The 21,257-nt window shown below is 36.6% G+C and overlaps 1 protein-coding gene across 1 annotated transcript in view; it reads left to right on the top strand.

Moving 5' to 3' along the window:
• Window positions 1-21,257, top strand: part of LOC150087906 (ecotropic viral integration site 5 ortholog-like) — a 293,698-nt gene that overhangs the window by 11,825 nt on the left and 260,616 nt on the right. The window contains exon 2 of the mRNA XM_090369261.1: window positions 2,261-2,410. The gene's annotated coding sequence lies outside the window, so the exon portion shown is untranslated. The remainder of the gene's footprint in view (window positions 1-2,260; window positions 2,411-21,257) is intronic.

The raw sequence follows: 21,257 nt of genomic DNA, 5'->3' as shown, positions 1-21,257 counted from the left end.
TCATTAACAACCCTGCCAACCTTTGTATCATCTGAAACTTCGATACTAAGCCTGATATACCTTCATCAATATCATTAATAAATATACAAAACAACAGTGGACCCAACACCGAACCCTGTGGGACTCCACTAATAACATTAGTCCACAAAGAGCAGCACCCATTGATTACCACTCTCTGTCTTCTCCCACTTAACCATCCTTTTATCCATAGTAGCAACTTACCCTTAATACCATTCTGCTCCAATTTGTACAATAGTCTTCCATGTGCAACATGACAGTAATCAACGTACTACTGCTACAGGTCTGGTTAGGCTGCATCTTGAATACTGCATACAGGTCTGGAAGCGTCATTTAAGATGGATGTGGATTTGTTTGAACAGGTGCAAAGAAGGGCAACTAGATTAGTCAAGGGCACAAAAGGGCACTCTTACAATAAGACTTCAGTTCTTCAAATTGGAAGAACTGAAGCAGTTGGAAACTAGGCATCTGCAGGAGACCTGATTGAAGTGTTTAAGGCTTTAATTGGAGTGAGTAAACTAAATGCTGATGACATCCTTAGCTTTTTTGGTCAATACACATAACGTGGAGGTAAATTTGCACTGAAAAAGGATGGTTGTGTGGAGGAGATAATTTTATTTCAGGCTGAGAGTGAGGGGTTTGCTGAAAACAAACTTCCATCTAGCATGATAGAGGTGGATAGTTTGAATAAATTTAAGGAGGAATTAGACAAATTATTAGAAAGAATGGAAAGAAGATGAAGCGTGTGTGTCATATGCTCTATAAAGCTTGCTTCCTTACACATTTTCCGCAATTAATACTAATGCCAAATAGGCAACCAAAGTGCAAAATCTCTGTAGAATTGTTAGTAGTGAAAAGGTATTCTTTCTGCTCTAATCTTTATAATTAATTTCTGGTTTAGGATACTTTGTTGGAAGCTGTTTATTATTGTTTGTTTGGATACAAAATGTATAGCCTTTCATTAATTTGTTCACTTGTACAGAGCACATAACTCTTCTCAGTAATTTGTGGAACCTCACAGCTTCTTGAAGTCGACATATAAATGTCCTTGCTCCACTTAGGTTTAAAAAGATTCTTTTTTAATTTTTTTTAAAAATAATTGTACACCCTTTGAAAATGTTGACACCACGTATTGACCCATAATCAAAGAAGGCAGTTAACATAGTTAACAACTTGAGCTAAATTTTAATCAATACCAAACTAACAACTGCTGTATTACATTTGATATATATATATATATATATATATATATATCAAATGTGTGAAAATGTATGAAAAACTAAGCATGCAGATGTAATTATGGTCAGTAAATAAAATTGATAAACTTAAGATGCTCAACACTGCAGCTTACTTCAAATATGCTTCCCACTTCCTTGAGATTGCTCTAAATACAATTGTAATTAAAACAGACTTCATAGACAGAACTCGCATATTTTGCACTTGAGTCTGAAAAGTTAATTTGAGTTATATTTGGTACTCATTTTGAGTAGGAGCAGTCTGAGCATTGGGTGTGGTGCATTGGGTGTGGTATACCTCACACCCACCTTAAGCCAGCCTTGGATAATCAAGTTTACCTAGTACATCTATTGCTATGGAATTTTATGAAATAAAATGATTATTAGGCCATTTTAACAATCTGATTTTAACCATAATCACAAAATAATGTTTCATTATATCAAATGCTATTTTGTGATTGTAGTTAAATTCAATCATTTATTATAGCAACTGAAGTTTTTTTTGTATTTAAGATAGTAAAACTACTTCAAGGAATCACTTGAGAAAAGTAAAACTTTTCATAAGAAGTTTGTTTCAGTCTTCACACTATTTTGTGAATGTTTGAGCTCCCTCAAACATTCACAATGTTTAATGACACATGGTTAAATTTTTGTAATCTTCAAAAATGTTTAAAACTATTCAACTTCTTAAACAATTCTATGAACTACTGAGTTATTGGTGATAGAGCATAGGGAATTTTTTTAGCTTGATTATCATAGGTGAACTAACTGTTTTGCTTATGGTTATGAAATGCACAAGTATTTCTAACAATTTTTTTTATATTTTTAACACGTCGTTATTATAAAATGGCTGGCTTTGCTTTTGAGACTGTACATAATTGTATGGAAATCTGCATTTCTATATACCTGTTTGTTTTGGAAGAGAGATTACCAGTTACTTATTTTTTAATTTAGTATTTAGTGACAAACACATGTGAATTATAAGTGATTTTTCTTTTTTTCCTTAGGAATCTGTCATGTGGAAGATATGGAACAAAAGATTAATAATGTAGATTTATTAAGAAACTATTTCCAAGACTTTTCAAAGTTAAAGAGAAAAGCAAGATTAAACAAGCTTTCTAATAAAAGATGACAAGCACAGCATAAATGTAATACAGGTAAATAGGTTTAAATTATTATAGAATTAAATATGTAATTTTGTTATAGAAATAACTAAACCTCAAATGATATTGACTGAAAAAGTAGTATGTTTTACCTTACAGGTCACTCATTTTCATTCATTCTCTATATATTTTATACATACAGTAGAATACTGTTGTAATGATTATTTCATTTTAAAGAAAGTTCTTCTAGGTCAGAGGAAAAAGTACAAATTCTGAATTCTATCCCTTTCAAAATGTTTGAACAGCTCCCACATTTGTTTTTTAATGACCATACTGAACTAACTGTTGCTTTGTAATCCTTTATCTCCTCACCCCACCACTTCCCCCATGGTAGTGGACCTGATAGTATGGTAGTTTTGCTGCAATTCCAGATACTGTTAAATCTGGCCTAGTCTCATTGTGATAAATTCAATACAATGAATTATTTTAAAAATCCATCTGTGCCTAAAATATTTGTTTAAGAAGAAAATTTTTAAAAATCATGAAAGTACAGAGGAGGAACAAATAAACACTGCTTTGGTTTTGTTAGTCATGTCTGAAATTTTTAAAATTGTGTGAGTTATCTAATGAAAGAATCAAGAAACAATTTTCACATGAAGTTAAAAAAATAAAGTGCTAAATGTGGAATCACACCTTCTAATCACATACCCTACATATTCCTGGAGATAATGCTCAAAATGAATTTGGCACATTCTAAAATGTCAGGCTGCAGATTGTATAATTTTTTCTTATTAATGTGCAAAGCATAACAAAATGCTAAAAGTGAATTAACAATACTAATTCTTCTTATAATTAAAATATGCTTTTAAAATATTTTTGTATAAATTTATTTACTTTTTAGTACATATTTAGTTATGTTTAAACTTCGATTAATTAAAATCAAACGAATATTACTATCCTGTATGTTAGAAAAGTGTAACTGAACCTTTTATCAAATTGGTCTTTTAAAATAATTGAGCAATGTTATTAAAATGAATTTTAAATATTTTCCCTCTGACAGAATGTTTATTTTAGCTTGGTTCTAGCTGATTGTGTATATATATATATATATATATATATATATATATATATTTTCCACTAATAGACCAAGAGTTTCATCTGTGTAGAGTAAGTTTTATTAAGAAAAATAAGACCCTGCCTTACAACAGTCTACTTTTGTCAGTTTTCTGGTGTGAAAATAGTGGCAATTAAAAATACACATATATATACTTAACCTATATTTAATCAGAAAAGGGAATTGACAGATTTTTTTTTCATTATAATTTTTTCTTAATTGATGTTATGCCACATTTTTTTCTCATTTAAAATTAAATAACTCTTGCTGCTAATTGTTTGGCTTCATTTGTGTCTCTGGCATTGGACTGTGATTCTGTTAGACAAATGATGGCTATAACTAGCCACTGCAGGGATGTTGAGAGCCAGTATGGGCTACAGGTCCCTGATCACTTTGCTCCCCTACCCCAATCCCTACTGCCCCTAGCCACTTGTAGTAATTATTTGTCAGCCAGTTATGTTATGTAGCTACATAACATAATTGTTATGTTATGTAACTATCATTGATGGATCCTTTTTCAACTTCTTTGATGGTATACCTGAAAAGTTCCATGATTTGCTGTATGCTTCAATAGGTAGATCACAGAATAGTTTCATGCTCAGTGGAGTGCTCAATTGTATTAAGACATTTCTGAGCTGATTTCTTATTATTTCTGGAAGGTGTTATAGAATAAAACTATGTGCACAGAATAAAATCATTGTGATAGTAACGGTTCAGTGATATTTTTTTTTTTTTTTTTGTCTTAAGTAGCAGCATAGGAAGATTGTTTTGTTTACAGATAATAGAAGTAGAACATACAAGCATGTGGTTTTAAAATAATTTTGGGAAGAGGAATAATTACCGTAATTACTTCCTCACCCCCCATAACTACTGGAAAAGGCCTGTTTTCAAATTTCATCAAAATTAGAGGAATTGTTATAGACTCCCCCCCCCCATACCATTGTTAAGTTAGTTGGTCTCAGGCGAGGATTGTGTGACTTTCTTCCCCCCAAACTTTATTTTTTTTTTTCAATTCCCAGGCAAAAGAGGCAAACTAATCATTAACAAGTCCTATTAAAACAGACATTATTTGCTGTGATAGGATCTATTCATTCGTTCTATTTATTCCATTCAGTCAAATTCATTTGCTGTTACTTTTTGTTCTCTCCAAATCAGTGTGTACCTTTATTGGTGCAAATACACCACATCTATAGCTTTCTTAGCATCAAAAGCAAGTGTTTCTTTTGTGCCAACACCATTATATTAATTCTGAAAAAGGGTTCTTCACATCTCAATAGAATATTGTTCCCACATCTAAAACTTCACTAAAAATCCCGAATTCTGGTTAATAGAGAAAAATTAGTAATTTTTCTTCTGTAACATTATTCCACTCTCTATCACAGGCTTTCAGTTCAAAGATTTGTATTCCTATTTTAGAGATATTTACATGAACATCATGTAAAGTACTACACATGGGAAACAGTAACCCCAGAGCAACGTATCAACTCTGCGGTACTACACTGACAGTGGTGGAGAATGAAAAGGACCTGGGGGTAATTGTGCAGGCAGATATGAAGTTCTCTGAGCAGTGCAGACAAGCTGCAAGAGTAGCTCATGGTGTCTTGTCAATGATATACAGGAATTTTTCTAGCAGGGATAAGGAGGTGATTATTCCCTTGTATAAGGCAATGGTTAGGCCACATCTTGAGTACTGTATACAGGTCTGGAGGCCTCATTTCAAGAAGGATGTAGAGCTGCTGGAACGGGTACAGAGAAGGGCAACAAGATTAGTGAATGGAACAAAGGGTTGCTCTTACGAAGAAAGGCTTAAGTTTTGCAAATTACAGAGTCTGGAGACTAGGCACCGGCGAGGTGATCTGATAGAGGGGTATATGGCTTTGAATGGTTTGAGCATGCTCAATGCCAATGGGATTCTTCATCTTGCTCAGAATAATCACCTCAGAGGGCATAAATTCAAATTGAGGAAGGACGGATGTCGGATAGATGTGCGGAAATTTGCCTTTGGCCAGCGGGTGGTTGGTTGGTGGAACCGACTTCCATCACTTGTTGTTGAAGTTGATAGCCTAAACAAATTTAAAGCTCAACTGGACTGGTATTTCGAACGAACGGAGGGGTGAAATGGGAGTGGTTTTTTTTTTTTTTTTTTTTTTTTGGCTGATGCTGAATAAGCTTGCTTTCTTGCATCATATGCCTCTACTAATGCTAATCATCCCAATTCTTCTACCCTCCTACTTTTTGAGCATATAATAACTAACCAGAGCTATTCAAGTTCATCTTCAAACACTTCATAGCAACTTTTCTTTCTGTTATTTATTTTGCACTTTTTTTGGAGTGGTCTTTTATTATGTATGTATTGTCAAAAAGTTATAATTTTTATAAAAATTAAAATTGGCACCATACTGTAGTATGGAGACTAACAACCATTTGGAAAGGTTTAGCTTCAGATCTGATGATGATGGAAGGAACTTACTTAGGCTTTTTAAATATGAATGAGTTAGTCGGACTCAAGTGGAAGTGCAAGGATTTTACCCCAGGATTTTCTTCATTCAGCAGATAAACTGTCCTTAGAACACAGTTTATAGGTATGATACATTGATATCTTGTAGATGACTTACTTTGATCCCAATCTAAACAATCCAAACAATACAACTTTTATATTTAGGATCATCATTAAAAGAAGAAAAAAATAATAATAAAATAAAAAAAATACACACACACTGTGGATCACAGAACCCTATGATCCACAGCTGTAATAAACATATGCAAATTACCACTGTTTGGCTTTTTATACTGTGAGCTATGCGGCATAATTCATTATCACCACCCCATCCCAAATGAATTATGCCGTATAGCTCACAGTATAAAAAGCCAAACAGTCTAATTTGCATTTGGTCATGCAAGTCAGTGTGATAAAACAGCAGTTATGGGATGTAGTAAAGATATCACAGAATTTCAAAAGGCCATGATTGCGGGAGCTCGTGCATCACGTGCTTCCATATCGGAAATGGCACGTCTTGTCAGTTGCTCTGGCCAACTGTATAAGGTGTTGAATCGGTCAAAACACCTCCTGCTGAGAGAACTGTAAAGGATTACACAAGTTGGATGTTTGTGGTAAGCAAAGGGTGTACCACATAGTACAGGCTCAACAGCAGATCGCTGTGTAACAGTGCACCACACACTCAGATGTATGGGTTCCACAGCAGACAACCCATGAGACATGCTTACCCCACTGCTGATCACTGTCGATGACAAATGCTGTGGTGTCAACAACACACTGGTTGGACACTGGAAACAAATGTGCTGGTTGTATGGGTCCAAATACCTGGACCATCAGTGTGTCACAATGCAACACACCGATGGACATCTTCGTGTATGGTGCAAACAACACAAATCCATGAACCCAATGTGCATGGTGTCCAATGTGAGATGTTTTGGAATGGGAAGCAATAAGTAATAATTTCTGCTTTATTTTACTAAATACAGTAGAACCCTATTAAGAAGTTTTCCAAGGGAGTGGAGGGAAAATGGCCTTAGGGTATTAAATATTAACTACACAAATAAAAATTAAATAATATATATAAGTTAAAGATGATTTTTAAGTACTATTTCAGAATTTATAAATATTTTACTCTGCCTATGGGAGACATTTTTAACCTGAGAATTTCTAATTGCTTAACATTCTGTTCATTAAATTCATTATCAAATACTTCAGACAAGCATAAACATGTGGAAAGTATTATGGAAAGAATTTTCATTTGAAGTTTACCTTGATGAAACTCATTTCTGTGGCAGAATTGTAGGAAAACTATCAAGAATAAAAATTGATATTTAATGCAAAACAATATGATGTAAACAATTACAGTATGTCACTTCCATTATAATCAAAAGGTTTATATTGTTTAATATTTTTAATATAAAAATAAAGAATTTCTATATTTAAAAAACATTAAGTGGGAAAAAGTCATTGTAATAAAACACTGTGTATTCTTTATCACATACAGTACTTTTTATGTGGGAAAGCTTTTTACCTGGGACACTTCTTATGCAGGAAAATAATACATTACAATATATAGAGTTTAAATTGGGAAGAAACCAAGCCCAGTACAAGGGAAAACTTCTTTTCCATGTTCTATTGTATTAACTATAAAATTAATAATAAATAAAATAACAGTAGTAGTGGTAATTGTAGAGAAGTTGAAAATGATGTAAGAAAATCAAAAGGTTTATATTGTTTAATATAAACCTTTTGATGCTTATGCAGCATCAGCCAAAAAAAATTGCACTTTACCCATCCATACCCTCCAAGAATTTGTCTAGTTCTTCCTTGAATTTATTCAAGCTATCCACTTTCACAATAGCAGATGGAAGCCTATTCCAATAATCAACCGCCTGCTGGCTGAACTTCTGCACATCTATCCTGCAATCATCCTTCCTCAACTTGAATTTGTCTACTCTTGTGTAGTTAGTCTCGGCAAGCAAAAAGATGCCATTAACATTTAGCTTACCCAATTCATTCAAGGCCTTACACACCTCAATCAGTTCCCCTTGCAAGTGCCTAGTCTTCAAATGCTGCAATTTGCAGAACTGAAGCCTTTCTAGGTAAGGGCACCCTTTTGTTCCTTTCACCGATCTGGTTGCCCTTCTCTGCACCCATTCCACCAGAGCTACATCACTTCCTAAAGTGAGGCCCCCCCAGACCTATACAATACTGAAGATGCAGCCCAACCATGTCTTGTACAAAGGGGATAATCACCTTCTTACAGGACTGGCCCTAAAATTTGTGGGCCCTGTTCAAGAATTACTTGTGGGGCCTTGGGGTCCTGTGCAAAAATAAACATGGGGTATTTTTGTAATAGTGATTTTTTTATTTTTACAGTATTTTTTACAGTTCAGTATGTAAATTTTCAAATTTTACAGCTCTAGACATTAAAACGGCAGTAGGTTCATTGAGAGAAATGCTGAAAAGATGTGCATGATATTATTATTTAGACCATTTGAGTGTGGAGCCCTGTTTGACAGAACCGGTTGAACATGCTTGTGGCCAGCACTGCCTCCTTATCCCTGCTAGCAAAGTTCTGTATAGCACTGCCAGGATTACTCCATGAGTTATCCTGGCAGCTTGTCTGCTGCTCAGAGAATTTTATATCTGACAGTTACCCCCACGTCTTTCATTTTCCATTAACCTTTCCACTATCTCAGAGTAACTTATCAACTGTGTAGTACCACACAACTGATAAGCTACTTTGAGATTACTGCTACCCATAAGCAGTGCTTTGCATTTGTCAATGTTAAACTTCAACTGCCATGTCTTATCCCATAAACCTAATTTTCCTAGATCTTGTTGCAGTAGCTCACCCTAATTACTATCATTAACCACCCTGCCAACCTTTGTATCATCTGCAAACTTTTATATTAAACCTGATATACCTTCATCGATTCAACTTTAGGGGCTCGCATCTGGTGAGTATGGGCTTGGCACACCCAGGGTTCTGAGCTGGATATCATCATTCTTCTTTTCCTTGGTGATTCCCTTCTACTTCTCTCTCCCAGGGTAACTCATAAATTTTTTTTTTTTTTTGGCTGATACAGCGTAAACCTCAGGCTTCCTTGCACCATATGACTAATAATATCATTAACAAATAATGATATTATATTAGGCTCAACAATGGGCCTAACACTGACCCAGATAACTCCACTAATAATGTTAGTACACAAAGAGCTCAATGTCCATTGATAACCACCTTCTCTCTTAGTAATAGAGGCATGTCATGCAAGAAAGCAAGCATATGAGCTTATGTAGCATCAGCCAAAAAAAAAAAAATTCACACAACCATTCCCTCTAAAAGTTTGTCCAGTTCCTCCTTGAATTTATTTAAGCTATCAACTTCCACAACGACAGATGGAAGTTTGTTCCAGCAATTAACCACCTGCTGGCTAAAGGCAAATTTTTGCACATCTATTCTATAACTGTCTTTCCTCAATTTTAATTTATGCCCCCTTAGGTTCCGTAATCTAAGCAAGCAGAAGAATCCCATCAGAATTCAGCATGCTCAACCCATTCAAGGCCTTATACACCTCAATCAGATCACCTCACAGGTGCCCAGTCTCCAGCTGCTGCAATTTGCAGAACTTAAACCTCTCTCTTGGTAAGAGGACCCCTTCATTCCCCTCACCAATCTTGTTTGCCTTCTCTGTACATGCTCAAGCAAATCTACATCCTTCCTAAAATGAAGCCTCCAAACCTGTATGCAGTACTTAAGGTGTGGCCTGACCATTGCCTTATACAAAGGAATAATCACCTCCTTTTCCCTGCTAGCAAAATTCCTGTATATCATTGACAAAACCCCATGACCTGCTCTTGCAGCCTGTCTGCATTGCTCAGAAAACTTCATATCTGACTGCACAGTTACTCCCAGGTCTTTTTCATTTTCTATCACCCTAAGTGTAGTATCACACACTTGGTATGTTCCTCTGGGATTACTTCTACCCATATGCAGTACTTTGAATTTGTCAATGTTAAACTTTAGTTGTCACTTCTCAGCCCATATGCCCAAATTTTCTAGATCCTGTTGCAATAGCACAATGCCATTACTGTCATTAACAACCCTGCTAACCTTTGTATCATCTACAAGCTTCGACACTAAGCCTGATTACTTTCATCAATATCATTGATAAATATACAAAACAGCAGTGGGCCCAACACCGAACCCTGTGGTACTCCACTAATAACATTAGTCCACAAAGAGCAGCGTCCATTGATTACCACTCTGTTTTCTCCCACTCAATCACCCTTTTATCCATTGTAGCAACTTACCCTTAATACCATTCTGCTCCAATTTGTACAGTAGTCTTCTATGTGCAACAGTGTCTTGTTCTACTTAACCATCCCTTTATCCATAGCAGTAAGTTGCCCTTACTGCCACATTGCTCCAGTTTGTACAGCAGTCTTTTATGTGCAACAATATCAAAAGCGTTCCTTGAAATTCAATTATACCATATCACAATTATTTTTTGCATCCAGTTCTTTGGTCACTGCATCATAGTAATCTATCTGATTGGGTATACAAAACCCCCCTTAACAAATTCATGCTGTGACTGTTGTATAATTACATTCCTTTCTAGATTTTCCTACATTACTTCTTTAACCAGTGAGGCCACTCTGTTTCTCTGTATAGCTGTTTGGTACACTCATCACAATTATTAGGCCTATAACACACTCCTACTCTCAATTTTGTTTTCCCAGTGCTTATATCACACCAAACTGACTCAGCATTGCACTGGTCACCCATGTTGACGGATGCACTGCCTTGAATTTAATATACTTCTTAACTAAGAGCATAATCCCTCTTGTCCTGTCTATCCTTCCTGTATACATTGTACTCCCCATATTCAAATTTAACATCACATATGTCTGAGTGATGCCATGTCTCTGCTGTTTCTGCTATCCCTGCAATGTCTGCATTTGATGACTTAAATCAGTACCTCAAATTCATCAAATTTATTTACAATGCTCCTAGCATTAGCATATGTGCAAGTATACATGCACATGTTCTTACTCTTAGTTACCCTAACACAGCTCATGTATTTACTTGTTCCATGATGACCCATAGCAGGACCTGAAATCCCCAACATTTTGCTTTCCAGGCTGCTGCATGTTCTAAAGAAGCAGTGTAAGAATCGCTCTCATCTCTGCCTGTGGCTCTAATTAATCTATTAGTCTGTGCATCCCCCCCCAAGGTAGTCGTTTTCCAACCCACCTAACACTGCCTCGATAGCATCAGCAAATATTCTTGCAACCTTTATATTTAAGTGTATCCCATCCATGTAGAAGCAGTCTTTCCTATTAACAAGCACAGGAAAACATGCTGAGAAAAATTCTACCCCACGAGCTTTGCATATTCTCTCCAGGGCCAAAGTGATTGACAGGGTTCTCAACACATACTCCCTACTATTGTGTCTGGACAGAATTGCAGACACTTTCAAATTCAATCCTATCTCGTGACTTTTTCCCAAAATTGCCCTGTACTTGTGAAGTACAATCTCCTTAATATCATTACCACCAATGTGTACAATATCACCTTTTGCGCCCTTAAAAGGTGATATTTGCTCTACAACATCATCTGCTTTTTTCCCTGCCAGACATACCCTGTTCCTTTTCCACCTATCCTTCTTGCACAACATATTTCCCATTTCCCCAACAATAGAGTTACTGACAATAACTACCAGTAACTGTGGGAGCAGTGCATTCTGCCTTGGAGATTGCCACTGTGTTGCCTAATGCACAAGTTTGAGATCTGGGGTTGAGTTGGGCAGCTGAGAGCTTGATAGGGCTCCATTTTAATTCCTTCAAGAGCATCTACCCAACTCTTCAAACGCTCATAAATGTAATTTTTTCACATTCTCTGCATTCAATACACAAAAACAACTTCTTTGACTTTATCATATCCTGTTCTAGAAAGGTCAGCATGTACTCGCCGCACATTAAAATGTTTATCATTTTAATGTTCACCGCTGCACAAGCTGCAACAGCACACATTAAAATGAATTGCCCCTTTCAGTTCTTCCCAGAGCCACAGCACATCCTCTACTTTGTGCCTGTTGCTTTGCTGCTCTAGTCTGGGGCATGATTTCCATTTAAATACACTTTAACTGATCAACAATGAAAATTGTTGCTCCATCAGTTTCCCTTTCACTTTCCTCTCAGTTATCATAAAATCGTTCAGCTCCTTTTAGAATTTGACTCACTTCTGGCATCCCCCATCTCTAAAAATTACTCTTTTTTTTTTTAAATGCAAAGGCAAAATATCCATTCTATTTGTCAGCAATCTGAGTAGGATCATCAACGGTTATACAATTCATATCCAGCAGGCCACTATGATTTGCCCCTTCCTTCTAGTATTTACATAAGTTAAAAATTCTCTGCCATTTTTCTCTATATTCTTTGCCAGAGATTTCTCATAATCAGCCATAGCTTGAATAAGTTTATACTTATTCAAACTATACACCTACTGTAGGTGTAAACTGATAGTACCCCTGATAATTTTTAAGCATCCCATGTATTTTTCTTTGCCTTGTCAGTCAGTTTGTCTGATATCCTTTGTCAGTTTATGTGATATCCATTTAAGTCTAAGCCTTGCACAATATCTTAGTTGGTATAATAAGCCTAGTTGCTTCTATGATTACTTGCTGAATGCTTCCCATTTAAAATTATATGTTGGTAACATCATCATCAGTTGACCTCTGAATAAATTTGAGCTGTCTGAGATCCCTGTAATCACCTTTATGAAACCAAAATCCCTTCCCTTTTATCCTTGAAAGCAGTTACATTTTTAAGTAAAAATTACATGTATTTGAGTTGATTATGATAAGTCTCTGGCAAAGAATTTTTAACTTACTCTCTTAGTTTTTTTTTTCAGTTTTTTCCCACCTCTCCTCCTTGGTGATCTCTCTCTCTCTCTCTCTCTCAGGATAACTTTTTTTTTTTTCAGCTGGTGCAGCATAAGCCTCAGGCTTCCTTGTACCATATGGCTAATAATAATAATCATGTCTTAGATGAATCTAATAGATATCCTAGGTCTAATATAATAGATGAGTCTAATGATTTCCCCCTAGCTTCCTATGATTTGGGCCTTAGATGCTGATGTGCCATAAAAATCCTAATAACCAACCAACCAACCCTATGATTTGGGAGGAGGAAATGGAAGGTTTAATATTTGTAAAGCAAATAAGAGCATTAAAAATGTCATAAGAATGAATAATAAAATATTTTGAAGTTCTAGTGTCAGTCAGGTATTTTTTCCCTATATCCAAAGGTGTTTTTTTTTTTTTTGTCTGGGTGAGGATAACCCAGAATTTATTAGTATTGGCAAATGATGCAAGAAAGCAACTATAGTCAGCCAGTGCTGGATTAAGACACTAGCTAGCAGGGGCCCTAGCATGGGGTGCCATTCTTTATGGAGCATTAAATTTTACAAATCATGAAAAAATATATACAGTGTGTGTGTGTGTGTGTATATATAATCAGTGCTTTTTTTGGGACGGTACGCAACGGTACGGCGTACCGGCACCTTTATTAACAGTGACTTGTGAAATTTGGATGCAGTGCACTTCGAAATTTTAATATTCCGTAATTTTTTTTTTCACATGTTTAACTACTATTCAAATAGGCTTAAAATTATTTAACTAAATTTGCATTTTTCACTGTCAATTGTTAAGATATTTTCTACATATAACTGTATAACCATTTTCATAATTCTAAATTACTCAGTCGGACCTCTGTTTAACGAAGTCCTTTTATAGCGAATTATTTTGACTTCCCCTTGGAAGATACATTTAAAATACTTTCCGTTGAACGAAGAAAATTTTCATATAGCGAACGGATTAGGAGAAAATTAACTCGGTACGCACTGTTCACATTTCTGGCCTTCAGGCGATTTAGGCAATTAGTGCTGTTGCGCGAATTAGGAGAGCTGAAGGGATTACCATTCTACAACTTAGTGGTACCTGGTAAAAACTATCCGACCACCTGTCCCACATACGGAGAAGGTGTCGTGCTGGTCAACAGTGAGCAGATCAAGGGGGTATTCCCAATGAGCCCTGGTTCACCTTCATTCTTCTCTTTCTTGGTGATTCCCTTCTACTTCTCTCACGGGGTAATTCAGAATTTTTTTTTTTTTTTTTTTTTTTTTTGCCTGGTGCAGCATAAGCTTTAGGCTTCCTTGCACCATAAGGCTAATAATAATAGTAATACTGCAGTGGTGTCCAAACTTTTCCCGTACAGGGGCCATATTAAAAAAAAATTCAAAGTTAGATTTCTTTATGCTGATTTAGTTGACTTTCCTGGCGGGCCGTAGGTTGGACACCGCTGTGAATGAATTGTAAGTGCCCGTTCGAGAATTTGGAGAGAGTGATTTTCTTTTTCCTCGAAAAATAATCATCTGTTCTTTCGCGGATGTGCGTTATCGACATTTTCCCGTAAATTTTCCCTATCTCTTTGCACGATCACAGTACCTGAATATCCGAATGACACTAACATTTTGGACAGTTTCAAACAAAAAAAAAAAAAAAAAAAATTCAGATTTAGGAACTAATGACAACATCGATGACGAGAGAAGGAAAACGAGGAGAACGAAGGTTTAAACCTTCTAAACATGAATTGTTGGCATTTGGTGAAAACGAAGTTAGAAAATTGTCATTTAGGTTACAGTTAAATGAAAGAAATATAATTCGTGGATTTCGGGAATACCTAATTGAAAAATGGTTTCAGAAGAATTGAAGCATTTGATGGACGCTGTGAGTACGATACCAGTTTCATCGAGTCAATGTAAACGAGGATTTTCACAAATGAATCTTATCGCCAGCCCAACAAGAGCTTCGTTGATGACAAAAAGTTTCTTCACTACTGTTTCTTAAAATTGCAGGCCCCCGCTGACCCGCTTCGATCCAGCAAAATATGTGGATTCGTGCTGCTTCGGGAACGTCATTTAGCAACGACACACAAAGAGGAAGAAAAGAAGTCGACATAGGGTGTCGGATGAGAACTTAATAAAAATTTAGAATATTCTACAAAAACTATGAAATTAATTTTACTTATGTTATTTATTTTTACTTATTATTTTTAGGTGCCATAGTCTAACGAAGAACCCTTAAAATGGCACTCGGTTGTCTGTCTGTACGTCCGTCTGTCACAATTGTATCTCTGGAACCACTGTTGACTAGAAATTTTGCATGGGGTTGCACATCAAGTGAGCCAACATAACGCCATATTGATCATTGTTGACAAAAATTTGGCTGAGAAATGGAGGGGGGATAAAAATGTTGTCGACAACCTATAGCTACACCGTTGGAAAGAGCTTAACGAGTATGTTTAAAATATAATTTTAAAATTAAAATTGGTGGCGCCAGACAGGAAAATGTGAGTAATTTTCGTGTCCCCCCCCCCCATATTTCCGTCGCTAATGGAGCTAAAAATTTAAAAATCACATTAGCTATGCGTTATTCGATGCTAAGGGAACACTATTCCGAGTGAAATCTATCATTTACTTTTTGTTAAAATTAAAAATATATATATATTGCACTTCGATAGCGAGCTTCTTTGTACTAAGTAACTCACCTTTTGGTGACAAAAAGAGTTAATAATTCTATAAAGGTCATTTATAAATTTTGAGACGAAACATTTTTTTTTTTAATTTTCAAAGCCGGAGTTGTCCCAGCAAGGAGGTACTCAGAGCCAGTGTTAAGGCGCCGGTGTTGGGTAGGCACCTGCGCGGAGCCTTGCACGGCCCTTACCTGCCAAGTAGCTTCTCCCCCAAGAGTTTAACCGCTTCTCCAGGAAGAAGTCGGAGTTGCTTCTCCCACCCTTGTCATTCAAACAACTGGAAACACTCAAATAGACATCGTTTTCGTTAGTTCCTTGGGTTTAGGCCAAGCAGGGGTGTAGGAAACCTTTTTTTTTTCAGTTACCATAAAGCTCTCTATTGGAGATACTACACTAATGACCATTCGTGACTACGGACCCTTTCATCCGGAGTGCCCAGCACTCAGTAGTTGACCGATTTATTTACTTATTTTACTCACATTTAATTATTTTTTTATATACTTGAATAATAAATTTATGCTTAATAAACTGTGTTAATATACTAAATTTGTTGTTCTTAATCCAAAAACATTACTACTAAAGTAACTATCCGAATTTTTTTTTTCCAGAGTACTTTTCATATCCTTTTAATTTTCCTCATAGCAAAAAATGAGTACCGGCACCTATTTTTTTACAAAAAAAAAAAAAAAGCACTGTATATTATCATCATTCTTCCCTCTCTTGGTGATTCCTTTGACTTTTGTCTCTCTCTCTCTCTCTCTCTCTCTCTCTCTCTCTCTCTCTCTCTCTCTCTCTCTCTCTCTCTCTCTCTCTCTCTCTCTCTCTCTCACAGGATAACTCGAATTTTTTTTTTTTTTGGCTAGTGCAGCATAAGCCTCAGGCTTCCTTGCACCATGTAGATAATAATAATATACTGTACTGTATATATATCCTTAGTAAAGGGACGCCGAAAAATCTTTAATACCTTGGTCCGGACCTGACGGCAGCAAAAAAAAAAAACAAAACAACTTCTTGTATCACCTGTATATCCCCTACAGTAGTTGTGTAGTTCTTCCATGATATTTATAGTAAGTTCCAGATGATAATTTCAAGATTAAATTTTATAAAGTTGTTTGGGACCCCACAACTTTTGAAGAAAATCAAGACGCCTCACTTAATTTTCACTTTCGCTACTGATAATTTACCTTTCTGACAAAAGGTGGCAGCACTACCGATGTATTGTTCGAAAGTTTTCAGGGTGTTTGAAATTACTATTATTGCATGTATTTATTACCATTCCCCCATCTCCAGACTGTGTAAATCTGTCATGGAATTTCACGCAGCCAGCAATTTACAGCTCTATTATAATTTCTTTAACGCAGCTATTATTATTATTAGCTATATGGTGCAAGGAAGCCTGAGGCTTATGCTGCACCACCAAAAAAAAAAAAAAAAAATTCTGAATTACCCTGAGAAAGAGAGAAGAAGAGTCAGAAGTAGAAGGGAAATCACCAAGAAAGAGAAGAATTTCTTGATTTCCTTCAAAATACCCAGTTGTGGGCCTTAGCTCCCAAACAACTTTTTATGGTGAACTTGCTGAGTGAAATAACCTCGAAGAAAACTTAACTGAACTGCGGTATTTAAATTTAATAAGAATATACAGTATTTATTAAATGTATATTTAATTATGAATATGAAGCAAACATCTCTTATTTGAACTGAGGCTGACTGGAGTGCGATGCTGTTGTTCCAAATATTTATTTTCTGTTTTATGTGATAATTTTTGAAATTTTTGTAAGCTGGGTAAAGAATTTTGTAGACTTGACTCGGCGGCGAGCATTAGCTTGAGCACATCTGTACCAGTTCATTTTTGTGGCATTTGACTGACCTTGTACACTACGCTACACAGAGACCACGGTCAGCTTATTACCTACAAAAAAAACTAAGCAGAACATGAGATTCAAAAAGCATCTGATGACTTCAATATGTTTTCAAGTGAAGAAACTGGTAACATGAATTTGAGATGAACAATCTTGCTTTTGAACTCTCCAAAGCTAGAAGCCACTACCACTTGTTAATTTACATTTTTGAATGACACTCGGTTCTAATTAATAGTGTGTGTGTGTGTGTGTGTGTGTGCGCGCGCGTTCGTTCTTTCGGAATTGACGCCGGAACGCCGTTTCAATTCGCCATATGTATTAGCTTTTCTTGGGCGTTCCGTTTCTTAATATTTTCCATATAAAATATTTTCACCATATACATAATTCAGTAAAATACCATCTTTACGTTATCGGTAATTGCTTTTTTCTCACTATTTTAATTTGGTTTCATTTATTTTCCTTTAATTTGTGTGTGTACCATTCCCGTTAAATACGCTTTTGAAAAAAAAAACCAATTTTCCCGCTATTCACACTTTTTTTTTCCCCTGTGGCGTAACGATAGCAGCGGCAGTAGAGGGCAATTGTCACTCGTTAATTCTCTTCTACCTGAAAGCATTAGTGGAACAAGATCGCCTTATTATTATTAGCCATATGGTGCAAGGAAGCCTGAGGCTTTTGCTGCATCAGCCAAAAAAAAAAAAAAAAATTGGATTTGCCCCTTGAGAGAGAGAGGTAGACCAAGAAAGAGAAGAATGATGATATCCAGCTCAGGACCCTGGGTGTGGCAAGCCCATACTCATCAGATGTGAGCCCCTGGGGTTTGTGGCGCCTCCGTGGGCAGGAGTGGCAGTGCGTAACACACGCTTCTTGATTAGACCGGGGTTCGAGCCCGTGACCACCAAATACGGGGGATGCGGAAAGGTCAGGGAATGACCACAGTAATAGACTGTAATAATTATTAGTTTATAATTTACATAAAGGGCGCGCAAAGTATTGAATGTATCTGGCCGCCATATATCCTCGGGGTGTGTGTTAAACAAATAGAGTATGAAATTTCAACTTGTTACAAAGGCAAGTAGCATGTAAAGCTTTTGTTTATTAAGCGAATGCAGTAAAACTTAAAATCTGGAAATATTAACAAAACAATCCGGCACTCATTTGGTGTAAAAGGTCGTATTTGTCTTTATGAATCCAATCAGAAAAGGATGACACTTCTGTCTTTATATGACGCTGCTGTACTATTTTTGTTCTTTAAATCTTGCTGTCCATTACCCTCAACAATCCATTACCTTAAATCTTGGCTGAAAAAACAGTTTAACCTGCACAGACATTACAATGGGCTTAATTCTCACAAAAGCACAAACCTGACTTTGCAAAGAATTGCCCTGGTATTGAGCCACTTTCAAACAGAAGACAGTATTCGTCGAAAGGCTAATCGGTCATTTGATTAAAAGACTAAGGGTTTGTTTCAGAACTAATGGCCCTCTGGGCCTCATCTGATAGTAAGTGAGCTGTAGTAGCAACACACGGCCTCCCCTCTGTAAACGAGTGGTCAAGAACGGAAATGCTGTAGCACACGCTCTTTGAGTAGACCGGGGTTCAAGCCGCTGAGTGCTAAATACGGTCGATCTGACAACCCACACTGGACCAGCGGGCGCCTCCGTAGCCAGATGGGCAGGAGCAGCAGTGCATAGCACATGCTTCTTGATTAGACCGGGGTTCGAGCCCGTGACCACCAAATACGGAGGATGCGGAAAGGTCAGGAAATGACCACCGCATATACCCGGAGCAATATGACCTTAGTTGCTAATGCCCCTAAAAACAAAACAACAACTGGACCAGCGTGGCAGATTATGGTCCATTACCCTAAACATGAATTGTTGAGGGTAATGGACATGAATTGTTGAGGGTAATGGACATGAATTGTTGAGGAAGCTTCCATTCTGCAGGGGATTGATAATGACTGCTGCTTAACTATTTTAATAGCAACACAGAAAAAAAAAAGTTGTAAAGAATTTTTCGATGTGAGTTGTAATGGGGTATACGAAATAAGGGGCTTAGAGGGGAACAGGTATTCTGTGTGTTATCAGACACTCAGTCTAAAACACTGATGGATCCAGTATCTTTCTATTACAGAAGATTTAGAAGTCCGGTTGGCCTGCCTCCCTAAAATCTACTCATGCATACCTTCTCTATGATAAGCCCTGTTACGTCACTTAGGTGACAACGAACGTGTAGAGTGGTTCTCTTCAAGACGCCTGGTCAGCGTGAAGAGGAAAAGACCAAACCCTCCAGCATATGACAGCACGACGAAACAAATGGCCATCAGTCCCAAGCGGCTTTCACTCCCCCTCTTACGGCAGCGAGAGGATCAGAGTGGAAGCAGAAGGTGTTAAGAATCTCTGGGTACGACCAGACTGCCATGCACGGAAACTGAACTTGGCCTGCTACAACGTGAGATTATTTTTTTTATTTATTTTTTTATTTATTTATTTTATTTTATTATTTTTTATTTATTTATTTATTTTATTTTTTTATTATTATTTTATTTTTTATTTTTTTATTTTATTATTTTTTATTTATTTTATTTTATTTTTTTATTATTTTTTTTTTTTTTTTTAGGCCCTTGCCACTGAAATCTTAGGAAATTAGGTGGCAGGGCCTGCCAGAGTAATTACTTCTAATGCGATCCTTCTATGCCTGACCTGCCTCCTCGGGGTTAAGTGTGGGCAACGGGGGGTCCCACTAGGGGCCCAACGGCTAAAAGGTCAGAGGAACAACACAACATGACACTACACAACATAAACTTTACACTTTTTAAAATCTCTAGCCTTCACAGTGTTCTGTGTTTCACAAACAGAGTACACAACACGGAGATGGGGGAAACCCCTTGGGCCGTTAGACAATGAACACTTTACACTTTTACAACGTGAGATCGTTCATCGGTGAAGACAGGATATTAGAGCTGGAAAAGGAACTAGAAAATGCGAATTGGGATATCATCGGTTTGTATGAAACAAAGGAAGAAATGAATCACTTATAAGTTTATCAAGTGGAAATCTGCTGTACACCAATGGAAACAGTGAAAGGAACGAAGTGGTATACGAAATATACCACTTTGGTTGGGTTTCTGGTCCATAAAGATATAAAAAACAACATTTTGGAATTCAAAAGTACATCACCAATGGTGTCAAGACTAATACTTAAGATTTCTAAGAGGTACAAGCTAAAGTTATAATGATGAAGAAGAGGTTGAAGAAATGTACACCGAAATTGAGTCTTCTAGACGAGCAAAAAACATTATTATTATGAGGGATTTCAATGCTAAGGTTGGAAAAAGACAAAACAGCGCAGAAAGGGAAACTATAGGAAATTTTGGAATTGGTGAAAGACTTGTGGAATTTGCAGAATCTCAAGGACTGTCAGTAATGAACCCTTTTTTCAAGAAAAGGGTGAACAGAAAGTGGACATGGAAAAGTCCGAATGGATTAACTACTAATGAAATCGACTTCATCCTCACTAACAGAAGATATATTGTGAATGATGTTACCGTCCTGAATAAGGTAAATGTTGGAAGTGATCACAGAATGGTAAGATGCACACTTGATACAAATTTGTATAGATGTAGGAAAGGAAAAAAACTGACTCGAGTAAATAATACGAAGGTCTTTGAGATAACAGAAGAGGAGAAAGAGCAGTACGTACTGGAACTTAAGAACAAGTTTGGGCTTCTACAGACTGCTCAGGACCAAGATATCGACGAGGAATATTACAACTTTCTGAAAGTGATAAAGCCCAAGAAACCTATAGGGAAAAAGAAATCCAAAGAAG

Source organism: Mastigoproctus giganteus, chromosome 3, assembly GCF_048544385.1.
Source record: "Mastigoproctus giganteus isolate SK-2022 chromosome 3, ASM4854438v1, whole genome shotgun sequence".
Taxonomy (NCBI): domain Eukaryota; kingdom Metazoa; phylum Arthropoda; class Arachnida; order Uropygi; family Thelyphonidae; genus Mastigoproctus; species Mastigoproctus giganteus.
This window is presented reverse-complemented; position numbering and strand designations above follow the sequence as displayed.